At 43.9% G+C, this 14516-nt stretch overlaps 1 protein-coding gene across 2 annotated transcripts in view; it reads right to left on the bottom strand.

Moving 5' to 3' along the window:
• MACC1 (MET transcriptional regulator MACC1) overlaps positions 1 to 14516 on the bottom strand; it is an 83657-nt gene that overhangs the window by 55100 nt on the left and 14041 nt on the right. The gene's annotated exons all lie outside the window — the stretch shown is intronic.

Here is a 14516-nt window from a genome sequence, read left to right as displayed (position 1 = left end):
CCATCTTTTGTCATCAAGAGCTTTGAAGACCAGGTACCTCTAGAGACTGTTCAACAAGTCTTTAACCACCTACTGGTAGACATGTGCACAACAAAAAAATTTGTTTCGTTTTGTTTCTTTAGGTTTCCGTTGATTCGTAGCGATTCGTAATTTCGTAAGTCGTGAGTTTTTATATTTGGACTCATTCGTATTTTCGTAACAGATATATTTTCATTCATACAAAATGATTCGTAATTCCCTTAGTCTAACGATTCGTAATTTTGTAAGATGCAAGGTTTCATATTCAGACTCATTCGTATTTTTTGCAACAGTTATATTTTCTTTGATACGAAATGATTCGTAATTCCGTTCCGTTCAGTCTAATTTTCTTTGATTCAAAATTTGTAATTTTGTTAGATAATAATTTCCATCTATTCGGTACACTACTCGTAATTTAGTAATTGATACTTTTGTGAGATTGCCTTTTTCGTTGATTCGTACTTTCGTAGGAAATAAAGAATAATAATCCTATGCTTGCTTTTCTAATAAGTCCTGTACTTACTCCAGTCCACTCCCTCAGTCACGAGACCGGACTCAGTCTCCTCCTCAACTGAATCTAAAAAGATTCAAGAATGCAGTGTGTGCTGATTGGCTAAAGATATTAAGTAAGATACCTCACTCATTAATACACTGCCCATTCGAAAGAACGATTCAAGAACACAAAATTACGAACATACATATTAAGATACACTTACACTGTCCATTCAAAAGAACGATTCGAGAACACGAACAAACTAAATTATGAACAGATGAAGAAACTAAATTACGAACACACGAATGAAAATACGAACATAAGAAATTATGAACGGACAAAGGATTGAAAATACAAAATGTAAATAATTCGTTGCAGATGCCATTTTCTTTCTTTTACTGTTTTCGGAGTTTCGTATTTTTGTAAGTTTGTCCGTTCGTAAGTTCGTATTTTCGCATGTTCGTTATTTCGCTTATTTGTAATTTCGCAATTTTCGTATTCTGGTTCTTTCAGCTATTCAGATGTTCCAATTAAACCAAATGTACGAATACTAACAAATTTGTATGAAAATCTATTTGTTACTTATCGAATCGCACATGTCTACCTACTGGCAACATAACCTACTGAGGTTGATTTATTAATGGTATGCATACTGCTAACATTGCACTTTTCAAAGAATTTTTCCCAGAGCTTAGTAAATGAGGTGCAGCTCTGCTGACTTCCACTGTCCAATCATGTGCAAGCAAAAATACTGTTGTTTTCAATGTATTTGATTGAATATTCTTTGCAAAGTGAAATTTTATCACATTTACCAAGCTTTGGGAAAAGTTCCTTTGCAAACTGCAAGTTCCCTAGTAAAGTGAACAGCCTCTTTGCCTTTAGTAAATCAACTCCAAAGTATTGAAAGGTGTTGCATCTGCCTGCATTCCAACCCCTGGTTTGTCTGCACCTGCAGCCCTGTACCAGTTTATCTGTATGAATCTCTGAAATCCATGCAAGATCCTCTGCTGTCTCTTTTAATGCCACTATTTTGTTTCTGCTTTGCCCAGAATATCCACTATTAGCCTATTATCCTGTGGTTCCCTACAGCCAGTGACACCCAAAAACAAGCAGTATATACTATGCACATAGCTCCCAACTGTCCCTGATTTTGAAGGACTGTCCCTGATTTGGAGCAATGTCCCTCTGTCCCTCTTTCCTCCTCATTTTTCCCTCATTTTGCTCTGATCTATATAGTTGTATATAAAATGCACTTTTTATATTTCAAAAAGGGATTCCCAGTGCTAAAGCCAATATAAAGGAATAGTAATGGTAAAAAAAAGTCCTTGTGGATTTAATTAACCTTTTTTTTTTTGGTAATTCTCCTTTAAGGGGGTGTGTCCTATGCCTACATACATTTTCTAGTAGGTGTCCCTCATTCCCATCTCAAAATGTTGAGAGGTATGTATGCAGGCAATGTGCTTGTAAAAATTCAAAGACAGAATTGTAGGGTGAAAGTTATAACTGCTTAGCCACACTCATTTAATCACACTGATAAAATAATTATAGCTACAATTACACAACAGCAACTAAAATAAAAGCATTCATCTGTCTGTCAGAACACATAATTGTCCTACAATATATAGGTCAGTATATTATGTTGTGTGCTGCAGAGTCATATTGAAAGGATTATACATTACACCAACACTCATTCTTGTTTTTCTCAGTTAACCACGTTTATTTCACAACTGTTTTTTAAAAAAAGAAAGGATAAAATTTGCTTTACTTTGCTTTACATTCAAGTATGGTGAGTCATTAGAAAAGAAGAATTTAAAAAAAAACATATGGAAATTGCTGAAATCACAATCTACAATGTTTCTCTGTGGCTATACTACACCAGAACGTTCCAAGCTCAAAACATTGCATAAAAAAATCAATAGGCTGAAACCATTTATGAAAAAGCTCATGCCACAGTGATGTCATTGGGTTACAAAAGGCATATGACTGATACTTAGCAGCAAAATAACATATACATTTCTCAACATATTTGGCATATTTCAATGCATTATAGAAGTATAGTTTTTTTCTTTATTTTCTTTATATATGTCTCACTGTCATTATCTAGACAGATACATTCACAAATGCAAAATACATTCTTAAATTCAACAAGGCAGTGTATCTCTAAAAGCTTAAGCCTAAAGCACATGGGCCGAATGTCGGGCGGCATCGGTCGGTTCAACCAGCTGACATTCGGCCTGTGTGTATGGCAGCCGGTCCGACAGAAGCAGGCCAAACTTATGGCTTCTGTCGAAAGGTCATGACCAAAAAAGACCTGCTGATCGGCTTCTCTCAGCAAATGGTTGAGAGCCCTAACTGGGATGTTCTGGCAGAGGGGCCATCCCCCTGTCAGCACACAAAATCACTAAAGGGGAGATCACTGTACTAACATTGGATTGTTAGTACAGCGGCTCTGACCTAAACTGTCAGGGTTTTTTTGTTAAACCCACTGGGTTGAATGAAAAAAAAACCTAGTAGTGTGTATGAGGCTTTAGTTACTGCTGCAGCAAATAGTCAATATGCTTCTGAGAACGTTCTATTGATATTGGCACCAAATTGATACCAATAGTATGTCTTGGCTTTTTTCATAGTTGGAGGAAGTGGGATGGGAGAAATGCATAACCATAGGTGTGCGCAGCCTACTGAATTAGGGTGTGCACCCTAAATCTTAAACACACGTGTTTGTGTGGGTCTACATATATATGACCACGGCACATTATTCTCCCTGCTGACACAGTGAAAGAGAAGTGCATAAACACTTCTCTTATGGCAGAGCCAGTAAGAGGGAGATCTTTCCCATCTTCCAGCCGGCACACAGAGTGATGTTGCTAATGCGCATGGGGTGATTAGGGTGTGCCCAGGCACACCTGGCACACCCTGTGCACACGCCTATGTGCATAACCTTTAATGTTGCATGACAGGCCCACTTTAAACATGTTTAAAAAATAAGTTGAACTTAAAATTATGGCTGAAAACACACTATCACATACCTATCAATGTGTGCAATTGTTTTGTATTACATCTTCCAATCAAAGAGTTGAGGATCAGGCAGCATTCAGAGACATATAAAATAGTAGGGGGTCATACAAAAATTATATCCTAATTCAGACAATCATACTTTATTAGTGGTGCTTCCTAGTAGCAGTGCCTTTTTAAAGGTACAGGACTGCAACACAGATGTGTTGGCTATTCCACACATGGGCAGTTTAACTGGAGATCTGAACAAAATTATACCACTGCTGCTTTGCCTGTCACTGCTCTGGGATTGATTCATCCTGAGCTGGAGCTTCAAAAGACTTATCGCCATCCAGCATTACATTGTTAGGCCGGCCATACACGGTTCGAACCGAAGAAGATTTGAACCATTCATGGGCAGGATAATTGTACCAAGTTGATCGATCGATCAACCTGGGTACAACCAGCCTGTCGGATTCTCTTACGAGTATCACTAGCGTCTTCTCCCACCCGCCACGCCCCCCCCCCCCACTGGGAGAAGACAATTGCTGATTCCCCTTGTAGCACTGTCCTTGTTGATAGGGGGGGAATCAAATCAAATTTCTTTCCTGCAACCCGTGCTACTTGCTACGTGCAAAAGTCTGGAAGGTATTCCACCTCCAACTCTATATCATCCAGATAACTTCCTTCAAGACTCATGTTTGGCTTCAATGCAAACAGCACAGCCTGTTTTCAACCAGATCAGCAGCTACATTATGCTCTTCTACAACAACACAAAAACTGCAAAGAATTTATAGGATGTTTGTAAGTTGTACAGCTCATAAAGAATGCCACTCCTAGAATTGGAACAATGGCACCATATGGACTTCACCTGTCACAGGCCTATTCAATGATACATAAGATAAAGGCATGTTTACATTGACTGCCAGTTGACTTTTGTTTTGTTTGCAGTTTTTCCTTAGCATATGTTCTTGTAAAATAGCAGATGTAATATACATTCAGCCTTGCTGTACACAACCTTATTATAGTCTCCCTTTAACTTGTGTGCCCCGTCTACAAGATCGGACTTTCCGACAACAAAACTGTGGATTTTTGTTCGAAGGATGTTAGCTCCAACTTGTCTTGCATACACACAGTCACCCAAATATTGGCCAACAATTACGAACGTAGTGACGTACAAGACGTACGTAATATCTCCATTATGAACGCTAGTTATATCTCCGACTCGTACTTGATTCTGAGCATGTGTGGACTTTTGTCCGACAGACTTGTGTACACACGATCGGAAAGTCCGACAACAAACATTTGTTGGTGGAAAATTTGCGAACCTGGTAGCCAACATCTGTTGGTGGGAAGTCCGACAACAAATGTTCGATGGAGCATACGCACAGTCGGACTTTCCACCAACAAGCTCACATTCAACATTTGTTATCGGAAAATTTGATTGTGTGTACGAGGCATTATTGTACATATAGATGATGTACTATAACTCATTGTAGACCTGTGCCTATAGGCAAATGTGCTAAAGAAACAGCCCTTTCATGTATGGTTATCAGTCACATGTGTTTTCCCATTGGCATCTCATATAAGCTTATCCACTTGCCCTCCAGAAGATTTACCCGCCTTTATGACCAGGCCATTTTTTGAAATACAGCACTGCGTTATTTTATCTGACAATTGCGCAGTCATGCAACACTGTACCCAAATAAAATGTATGTGCTTTTTTTCCCCACAAATAGAGCTTTCTTTTGGTGATATTTGATCACCACTGTGTTTTTTTTTTTTTTTGTTGCACTATAAACAAAAAATGATCAACAATTTTGGAAAAAAAAAACTATATTTTTTACTTTCTGCTATAAAACCTATCCAAAAAAAAAAAATCTGACACTAAGACCAGGTTCATACTGAGCTGTGGGAATGAAGCTGTGCAGTTCAGCTGAACTCGCACAATTTCACTCCCTCATGTCAGTCCAGATTTCGGCCGTGATTTCAGAGACATCTGTGCACGTATCTGCACAGATGTCAATGTAAATCGCAGCCTGAAATAGTAAAAAGTAGTGCAAAAACTACTCTTTGAAATTGGTGCGACGCTGTAAATGCAGCGCCGCACCGATTAGGACGGTGCCATTGCCGGCAATTAACAAGCGATTTGACATGTCAAATCGTACCAATGTGAACCAGGGCTAACTGACACATTTGATACTTTTTGCGGACCAGTGACCTTTATACAGTGATCGGTGCTAAAAAATATGCACTGTCACTGTACTAATGACACTGGCTGGGAAGGGGTTAACATCAGGGCCAGACTGGGAGTAAAAACCAGCCCTGGAAAAAAATGTCATACCAGCCCCATAGCATTATAATACCAGCCCAACATCATAACGTTTTCCTTATTTTCTTGTTCATAAAAGGGAGAACCATGTATTTGACATTTGAAGAGTGTATTATACGAAAGCACATAGGGATATATATATATATATATATATATATATATATATATATATAAGCAAATTCCAGTTAAAAGTAGTAAAAGTGGTCAATCATCAAGGGGGACACCAGGGACTCTGGGAAAATAGGGGGGACTCTGGTGACCAGAGGCCAACAGAAAGAATACACTAAGGTAAAGGGGTGGGGTTACTGATATAAGGGGGAAACCTTTATATCAGTCCCCCCTTACATTATTGTGTTCACTTCCCCTTACATCAGTGACCCCCTCAGACTGGCCTGGTGGTGCTCTCACTGACCTCCTCTCAGGTGCACCGTGCAGGGCTCAGTCAATCGGCTCCAGCTTAGTGGCTCTGGTTTTATCCTATAGTCTCCTCTCCACAGTCCACACATGTCTGACTTCTCCTGTGACCCCCATCCTGGCAACACTCCCACTCTTGACTCTTCTGTAGGCTCCCCCTCAGAGACTACAGATATGATATAAGACAAGAGATGGTCAGAGACTGCGTACATGATACAAAAGATGGTCAGAGACTGCGGACATGATACAAGAGATGGTCAGAGACTGCAGACATGGTAAAAGAGATCAATGCAGCCTCACCAGTGCCCATCAAATGTAGCCTCATCAGTGCCCATCAAATGCAACCTCACCAGTGCTCATCAAATGCAGCCCCACTGTGCCCATCAAATGCAGCTTTACGGCATCCATGAATGCAGCCTCACTGTGCCCATCAAATGCAGCTTTACGGCACCTATGAATGTAGCCTCACTGTGCCCATTAGTGCACTCTCACTGTGCCCATCAATGCAGCCTCACTGTGCCCATCATTGCAGCCTCACTGTGCCCATCAGTGCACTCTCACTGTGCCCATTAGTGCACTGCGCCCATCATCTCAGCCTCACTGTGCCCATCAAATGCAGCTTTATGGTGCCCATGAATGTAGCCTGACTGTGCCCATCAATTCAGATTCACTGTGCCCATCAAATGCAGCTTAATGGGCGCCCATTATCGCAGCCTCACTGTGCCCATCATTCCACTTCCGCTACCATCAGCGTAGATTTGAGGCTTCCCTTTACAAATGCCCATTCTCTGCTTCTGCAGCCGATTCCTAAACCACAGCGCCCTTGTCTGTGCAAATCTGCTGTGTGACAGCATACACCTCCCGCGCCACTGCTCACCCTGTCAGTGCTTGTGCAGGTGTTTGACTTGCCCCCAGGCCCTGGCCTTCATTGTAGGAGAAGAACAGAACTTTCTCCTCCAATCCTGCCTGGTCTCAGTGACTCAGCTTTTTGGTGTATGTCCTGTAGCTGCCCTAAGAAGACTCGGACCATAATGTAAGAAGGATCTCTGGGGACCCTGCTGTGATGGGGGTCACTGGGGACCCTGCTGTGAGGGGGGGTCTCTGGGGACCCTGCTGTGAGGGGGGTCTCTGGGGACCCTGCTGTGAGGGGGGTCTCTGGGGACCCTGCTCTGAGGGGGGTCTCTGGGGACCCTGCTGTGAGCGGGGTCTCTGGGGACCCTGCTCTGAGGGGGGTCTCTGGGGACCCTGCTGTGATGGGGTCACTGGAGACCCTGCTGTGAGGGGCGTCACTGGGGACCCTGCTGTTAGGGGTTCTTTGGGGACCCTGATCTAAGGGGAATCTTGTTTTGCTTTGGTATGCATACAGCTATGAACAGGAGTATGTTAGTGTTCAGGTCTGGGATGATAAAGCCATGGATCAACTACCTGGTTTTACTACCCCCTGACTGCACCTGGGAAGAAAGCCTTACTCCTTCAGAGCCACACAGGGCCCCCTAGATAAATGCACCCCACAGAGCTCCCACCTTCCCAGCTCTCCTCCCTTTTCAAACCACCACCAAATCAGTCCTTAGACTCACACCACATTTTTCATTCCAGTGAATCCACCAACGCAGGGGCATTTTTTCCTCACACTGACGCTGGGGAATTTCTTTCTTAATCACTGTGAGCCCCATATTTCATTGCAAGATAGAATATGTACTGCTGGTAAACTCATATGTTATATATGTTGTTTTGGTGAGACGTGTTGCGCACATGGCTATTTACCCCAGCTCACCTGCTACTCCACCGGGAGGTAGGGGAGTTGGGGGGGTGGCGCCATTTGGCATCTTCGCCCTGGGCACTGTATGACCTTGTCCCGGCACTGGCTATGTGTAATCACATGTGAGCCTTCTAACCCGAAGAGTCAGATCACGTATATTGTATATATACTGCACATAATCCATCGCATAGGTGCCCCCCTGATGCAGTAAAAGTGCTATAGGGCAGACCTTAAGTGGTTATTTAAACAGTGTTACAATACTTAAGTTTGCTTTGGATGCCAAAGCATATGTGTCTATAGGACCCAGTAATGTAAATGCAATCATTTATGCATTATTAGGACATTTAGTTATAATCTAAACTAAGGCTGCTTAAAAATCCTTGCCTGTAGGATCCAACCTCTCTTAGGCATTGGGTCATTGAACTGAACCATACTGCTTGGCCAAACATTCCTGTTCGTGTCAATTAAAAGGGGAGAGAATGAGCAACACTGGTAAACACTGGTATCACACGTCGCATGGGCAACTACAGAGGATAAGAAAGGTTTTTGCACCCCAGAGAGCAGCTGGCAAGACTTTCGTATGAATGTCAGGTAATCTGACCAAAAATAGTCACAATGGAGAATTATCCTACCATGTCTATGGTAATCCTAATGGTGCCTGCTCAATAATAGCTCTTGTCTCCAGCTGAGAAGTACTGTTTAGTGTGAATGATGAATGTATATGTCTCCATACAGATACTTTTGTTATCCACGGTTTGTCATCAGTGATTTAAATCTCGTCTGTTGATCTCCTGAAACTTTTAGATATTTGTCATTGAATGTTATTAACATGGGGACAGGAAGTGCAAAATAAAATCTCATTGATGGGAACATTACGGCAATTAAAATATGACAGAGATTCTAACTGTTTTAAATGACATCCAAAAACAATAAAAAATAAAAAGCATTGCCTAGAGTTATGCTTTACTCGTTTTAATTATTAATTGTTAACATCAATGATTTACATGAGAAAAAAAGTGCACATTTTCCATTACTGCTAAACAGAAAATTGCTAACTTGTAATCGTCAAATACAAAGACAACAGCAAATAACATGCTGTATATTTGTGTATATTTAGTATATTTTCAGAAAGTATTTATCGACGTATAACACGCACTTTTTTCCCCTTAAAATCAGGGGAAAATCACGGGTGCATGTTATACGCCGATCCCCTGCGATCCGGAGCTGCCAGATCTTCAAAATCGCCGACCGCGATTTGAAAATGGCGCCGCCGGTGCCGAAATACACAGTGCCGGTCCTCGGCTCTTCTCGGCCACTTTCACTCGAACGCCGCCCGAACCTAGCTGAGTGTACTCGGCTAGGTTTGGATAGCTCCGCTCACAGTCACGCCCATCCCGGGCGGGACTACGAGTGGAGCCGAAAGTGAACGAGAGCCGCCGAGAAGAGCCGAGGACCGGCTCTGTGTATTTTGGCGCCGGCGGCGCCATTTTCAAATCGCGGTCGGCGATTTTGAAGGCTGCACTGGGGCAAGGCTGCACTGGGGAAGGCTGCACTGACAAGGCTGCACTGGGGAAGGCTGCACTGACAAGGCTGCACTGACAAGGCTGCACTGGGGAAGGCTGCACTGACAAGGCTGCACTGACAAGGCTGTACTGACAAGGCTGCACTGGGGAAGGCTGCACTGACAAGGCTGCACTGACAAGGCTGCACTGGGGAAGGCTGCACTGACAAGGCTGCACTGGGGAAGGCTGCACTGACAAGGCTGCACTGACAAGGCTGCACTGGGGAAGGCTGCACTGACAAGGCTGCACTGACAAGGCTGCACTGACATGGCTGCACTGGGGCAAGGCTGCACTGACAAGGCTGCACTGAGAAGGCTGCACTGGGGCAAGGCTGCACTGAGAAGGCTGCAATGATGGGCATTTAAATGTAAGTTTTTTTCCCTTCAACTTCCCTCCTAAAAGTTTTTTTTTCCTTAAAATTCCCTCCTAAATTGGGGTGCGTGTTATACGCCGCTGCGTGTTATACGCCGATAAATACAGTAATTATTTAGGTACAAAGATAAACTTTAACAAACTTCTAAATGTTTGCTTCTTGTTCAAACTGAATGTGCACAAGCATGTTTTCATACTCTAGCATGCATAATGGAATTTGCTTAATCAATGTGTTGTATTTACCAAAAGTGTCTGACTATCAAGATACAAACTTGCATATCCAGAGATGAGCAAATCATTTTGCCTACACTTTGATCTGACCCAGATTAAGATGATTAGCAGGTATCTGAATATACCACTTCTCTGGAGGTTTATTCACACTATCTTGGATGTAATTATGTTTCTTACCCAACAAGGAAATATACATCTTTAATACTAGGTGTAAAGAATAATATAGCAGAATGCTACCTGTCAATCATTTACAGAATAAATAAGGTAGACGAAAGACTTACAGCAGTTCAGTTCTCAGTGAGGCAATTATAAAGAGAAACGCATTTTTTTTTTTTAAATGTCTAACTCCGCAAAATGAATTGCAAGACCATGTTTGGTGAACCAGTGGCAGAGTAGATTTCAACAGATCTGTTTAGTCAATATTATGCAAAATAGCCTTTGCGACAATTAGGGTGCCCACATGTCCCGGATTGCCCAGGATTGTCCCTTATTTCAGATTTTTGTCCCGTGTCCCGGGCACCTTCATTCAGGGACAATACAGTGTCCCGGAATGAAAAAAAAAACATACCGCCGGCACCAGTCCGACTCCGCCACCCTATAATCATACACTGTGTAATAGTAAAACACACGCATCATATGCTTAACTGGTTGCTAAGTTATGGCCGCCTGCCCCGTGTCTAGCAACCAGTGACGTCAGCTGACACCGTACGTCGTCACGTGGGCAGTCAGGCACATTGTGGGCACTGGGCACCCGCACCTACGGCTACAGCTGAGCAGCGCGCCTCTGTCCTCCACTCCGAGAGATAGAGAGAGCAGCCGCCAGCCTGGCCCAGGCAGCCAGCCACACTTACTAGCCTGTGCCCAGTCAGTGCCAGTCCCGGGGCCACCGACTACTCCAGCAGCCAGAGCCGGTGCAGCAGAGAGCAGCAGCACATTGCCAGCAGCGCTGCGCAACCCGACTCCGACTTCTCCAGTCAGTCCCCCGCACATTGTATACCACCTGTCTAAACTGGTTACTACTGTTTGCTTTTTTTTCCCAAAAATTGGCAAAAAAAAGTATCAAAAACCATCTTTTTTGGGCGGGCGCGCGGGGGGGGGGGTCCCTGAATGGCAGTTTGGAAATGCGGTCACCCTAGCGACAATCCACCTGAAAGTGTAAGCATTATTGAAAGACAAAAAGCCCCAAGAGAGGAGGGACTCTGAAAATTATATCCCTCTATGTTGTCTGAGACAAATATACCACTACACAGGAAAACTTGGCCTAGACAGAAGCACTAACAACTATGATATTAGGCTGGAACAGGACATTATTCACAGTATGATTGTAAGGCAAAGTCTACTTTAAGAATACAATTAACGGGGATATCCTAGTGGCAGTAGCCCATCTTATATGTATGAAGTTTAGATTTATAATGAATAAGGTATCAGCCGACCACAGACATATCTGCACTCATACACATATAAGAGAAACAAACATAGACCTAACCAATTTCTCTTTTAAAGCAGGCCATACATGGTCGAATTTTGAACAAATTTTCTTTTCAAAATCAGAAAGTTCGTTTTTTTTTGTGATCCGATGATGCCACCATTGAATTTCGAAATTCGGCCAACCAAGCCTTCAACTTCACCGCATGTTGCTACAGAAAATAATTTTCGTGGCCGGGAATCTTCTTTTCTCTCCGTAAATTTTCTTTTCTTATTACATTTCTCGCACGATTCTCCCATCATTGATTAGAAAATCGTTCGTTTTGCAAAAAATTTCCAGCATGTCCAATTCCTCAAATTTGATTGCCGCATGAAAATCGGCCCTTGCTGCAGCCGACTAATGGTGCGAAATTCGTACGAAAATTCTTTGATACGATTTTCGAAAGAAAAATCTTTCGAAATTCAAACCGTGTATGGCCGGAATTAGTTCCATTTTAATGCATGGTTCTTTAAAGTGTCTGAAGCCAGTTGTTTACTATAAGAAAACAAATGCATTTTATTACAGAAGCCTTAACCACTTCAATACCAGGAACTTTCACCCCCTTCCTGACTAGATCAATTTTCAGCTTTTAGCGCTGTCACACTTTGAATGACAATTGCCCGGTCATGCTTCACTGTACCAATATTAAATTTTTCCCACAAATAGAACTTTCTTTTGGTGGTTTTTGATCACCACTGTGGTTTTTTTGCTAAACAACCGAAATTTTGAAAAAAAAATTTTTTTTTCTTTTCTTTTATAAAATTTTGTAAATGAGTAAGTTTTCGCCTTCACTGATGGGCACTGATGAGGCTGCACTGACGGGCACTGATTAGACTGCACTGATGAGTACTGATGAGGAGGCACTAATATGCAACACTGATAGGCGGCACTGATATGCAGCACTGATGGACACTGATAGGCGGAACTGATGGACACTAATGGTCAATGATGTGTACCGATGAGTGGCACTGATGGGCATTGATAAATGGCACTGATAGATGGCACTGATAGGCAGCACTGATGAGGAGGCACTGACAGACATTACTGATGGGCACTGATTGGCATCTGTGATGGGCACTGACAGGCATTACTGATGGGCACTGATTGGCATTTGTGATGGGCACTGATTGATATCTGTGATGGGCACTGATTGCCATCTGATGGGCACTGATTGGCATCTGGGGTGGATACCTCTGATGGGGACTACACTGATAATCAACGCGCTGATTATCAGTGCAGACCCCTCCAGGCAGGAGAGCCGCTGCTCTACTTTTGCCTTCTCAGCACGAACTGAGGAAAGCCGATTACTAGCACTTTCTGATTACCGGTGTGATTGGTCACAGCTGATTACATGGTAAAGAGCCTAAATCATAGGCTTTTCACCGAGATTGGAGATGCAGTTTGTTGGAGCGACACACCGCACCACTGATCGCCGCTCTGCATGCCCCCGCGGGCCCGCGCGAGCGGCTCATCCTGCTGGATGTCATATGAGGCCCAGTCAGGATAACTGATCCCCCACCGAGCCGTCATTCTGCTATAGGCCAGATGGGATGTGGTTAAAGAGACCCACTGTGGAGTTGGGGTGGGCGGCAGTAAACTGCTGCAGGTATGAAGTGTATGCACCAAGAGTTGCACATACTTTTGGATATAGGGGGGGGAGGCACGCAGGTGGTAAGCAATTTTTCACGAGCAAAGGCTGGTGTTGGCATTTCAATCATCATGGCACCATGGCTGATATGGTGTCATGGTGTCAGGGTGATTGAAGCACATTGTTTCTATTGTTGCATTACATTCTAACATATAATGAAGTGGATCAACTCACCATAATGCAGAATCAGTAGGAGATCTGAGCGTGTCACTTGCCACATCTCCTGCCACCAGATGCAGCATGTCACTTGCCACCGTCACCTGTCACCAGATGCAGCCTTTTAACTTGCCACTGTCACCTGCCACTAGATGTGGATTGTCACTTGCCACATCACCTGCCACCATTTGCAGATTGCCACGTCACCTGCCACCATTTGCAGATTGTCACTTGCCACATCACTTGCCACCATTTGCAGATTGTCACTTGCCATGTCACCTGCCACCTGATGTGGATTGTCACTTGCCACGTTACCTGCCACCATTTGCAGACTGTCATTTGCCACATCACCTGCCACCATTTGCAGTCTGTCATTTGCCATGTCACCTGCCACCATTAGCAAATTGTCACTTGCCATGTCACCTGCCACTAGATGGGTTGTCACTTGCCAACTGATGTGGATTGTCACTTGCCATGCCAGCTAGTGCCACCAAATGTGCATTGTCGCTGCATTGGTGGCAGGCTGGCAGCACTGGTCCATTTAGTGAGGGCAGGAAAGCGGAGATGCGGGGGCGGGCAGTGACAGATGATGTAATCTCTCTGCTCCCCGTTGCACCTCCGACATTGAAGAGGCCCGCACTGTGAGGGTGGAAGAGAGCTGATGTGTGGCGGGCAGTGGGAGATGATGTCATCTCTCTGCTCCCCGCCGCACATCGCTCCCACATTGAAGTGGCCCGGCTGTGAGGGCAGAAGAATGGTGACGTGGAGCGGGCAGAGAGAGATGATGTCATCTCTGCTCATCCGCCCACTCGTCTCTCTCCTCTCATCCACCTCTAATGCAGCCCGCCTGCCACAGCCGCGACCCGCTGGTTAGGCAGGGACCCTGTGGCAAGAAACTCAGGGCTATGGGCTCCAGATTCGGGGCTACAGCCTCAATAGCCACCCCCTGGCAACACCTATGGAAATGAGTAGGAAGTAGCAGTGGCTGTCAAACATTGGCACTACTGAGTAATGCAGAGCCTTTACCTGTCTGACATTTGGCTGGATGGTTTTCCCTAACCTCTTTAAACAGACT

This window comes from Aquarana catesbeiana, linkage group LG05, assembly GCF_042186555.1.
Source record: "Aquarana catesbeiana isolate 2022-GZ linkage group LG05, ASM4218655v1, whole genome shotgun sequence".
NCBI lineage: Eukaryota > Metazoa > Chordata > Amphibia > Anura > Ranidae > Aquarana > Aquarana catesbeiana.
This window is presented reverse-complemented; position numbering and strand designations above follow the sequence as displayed.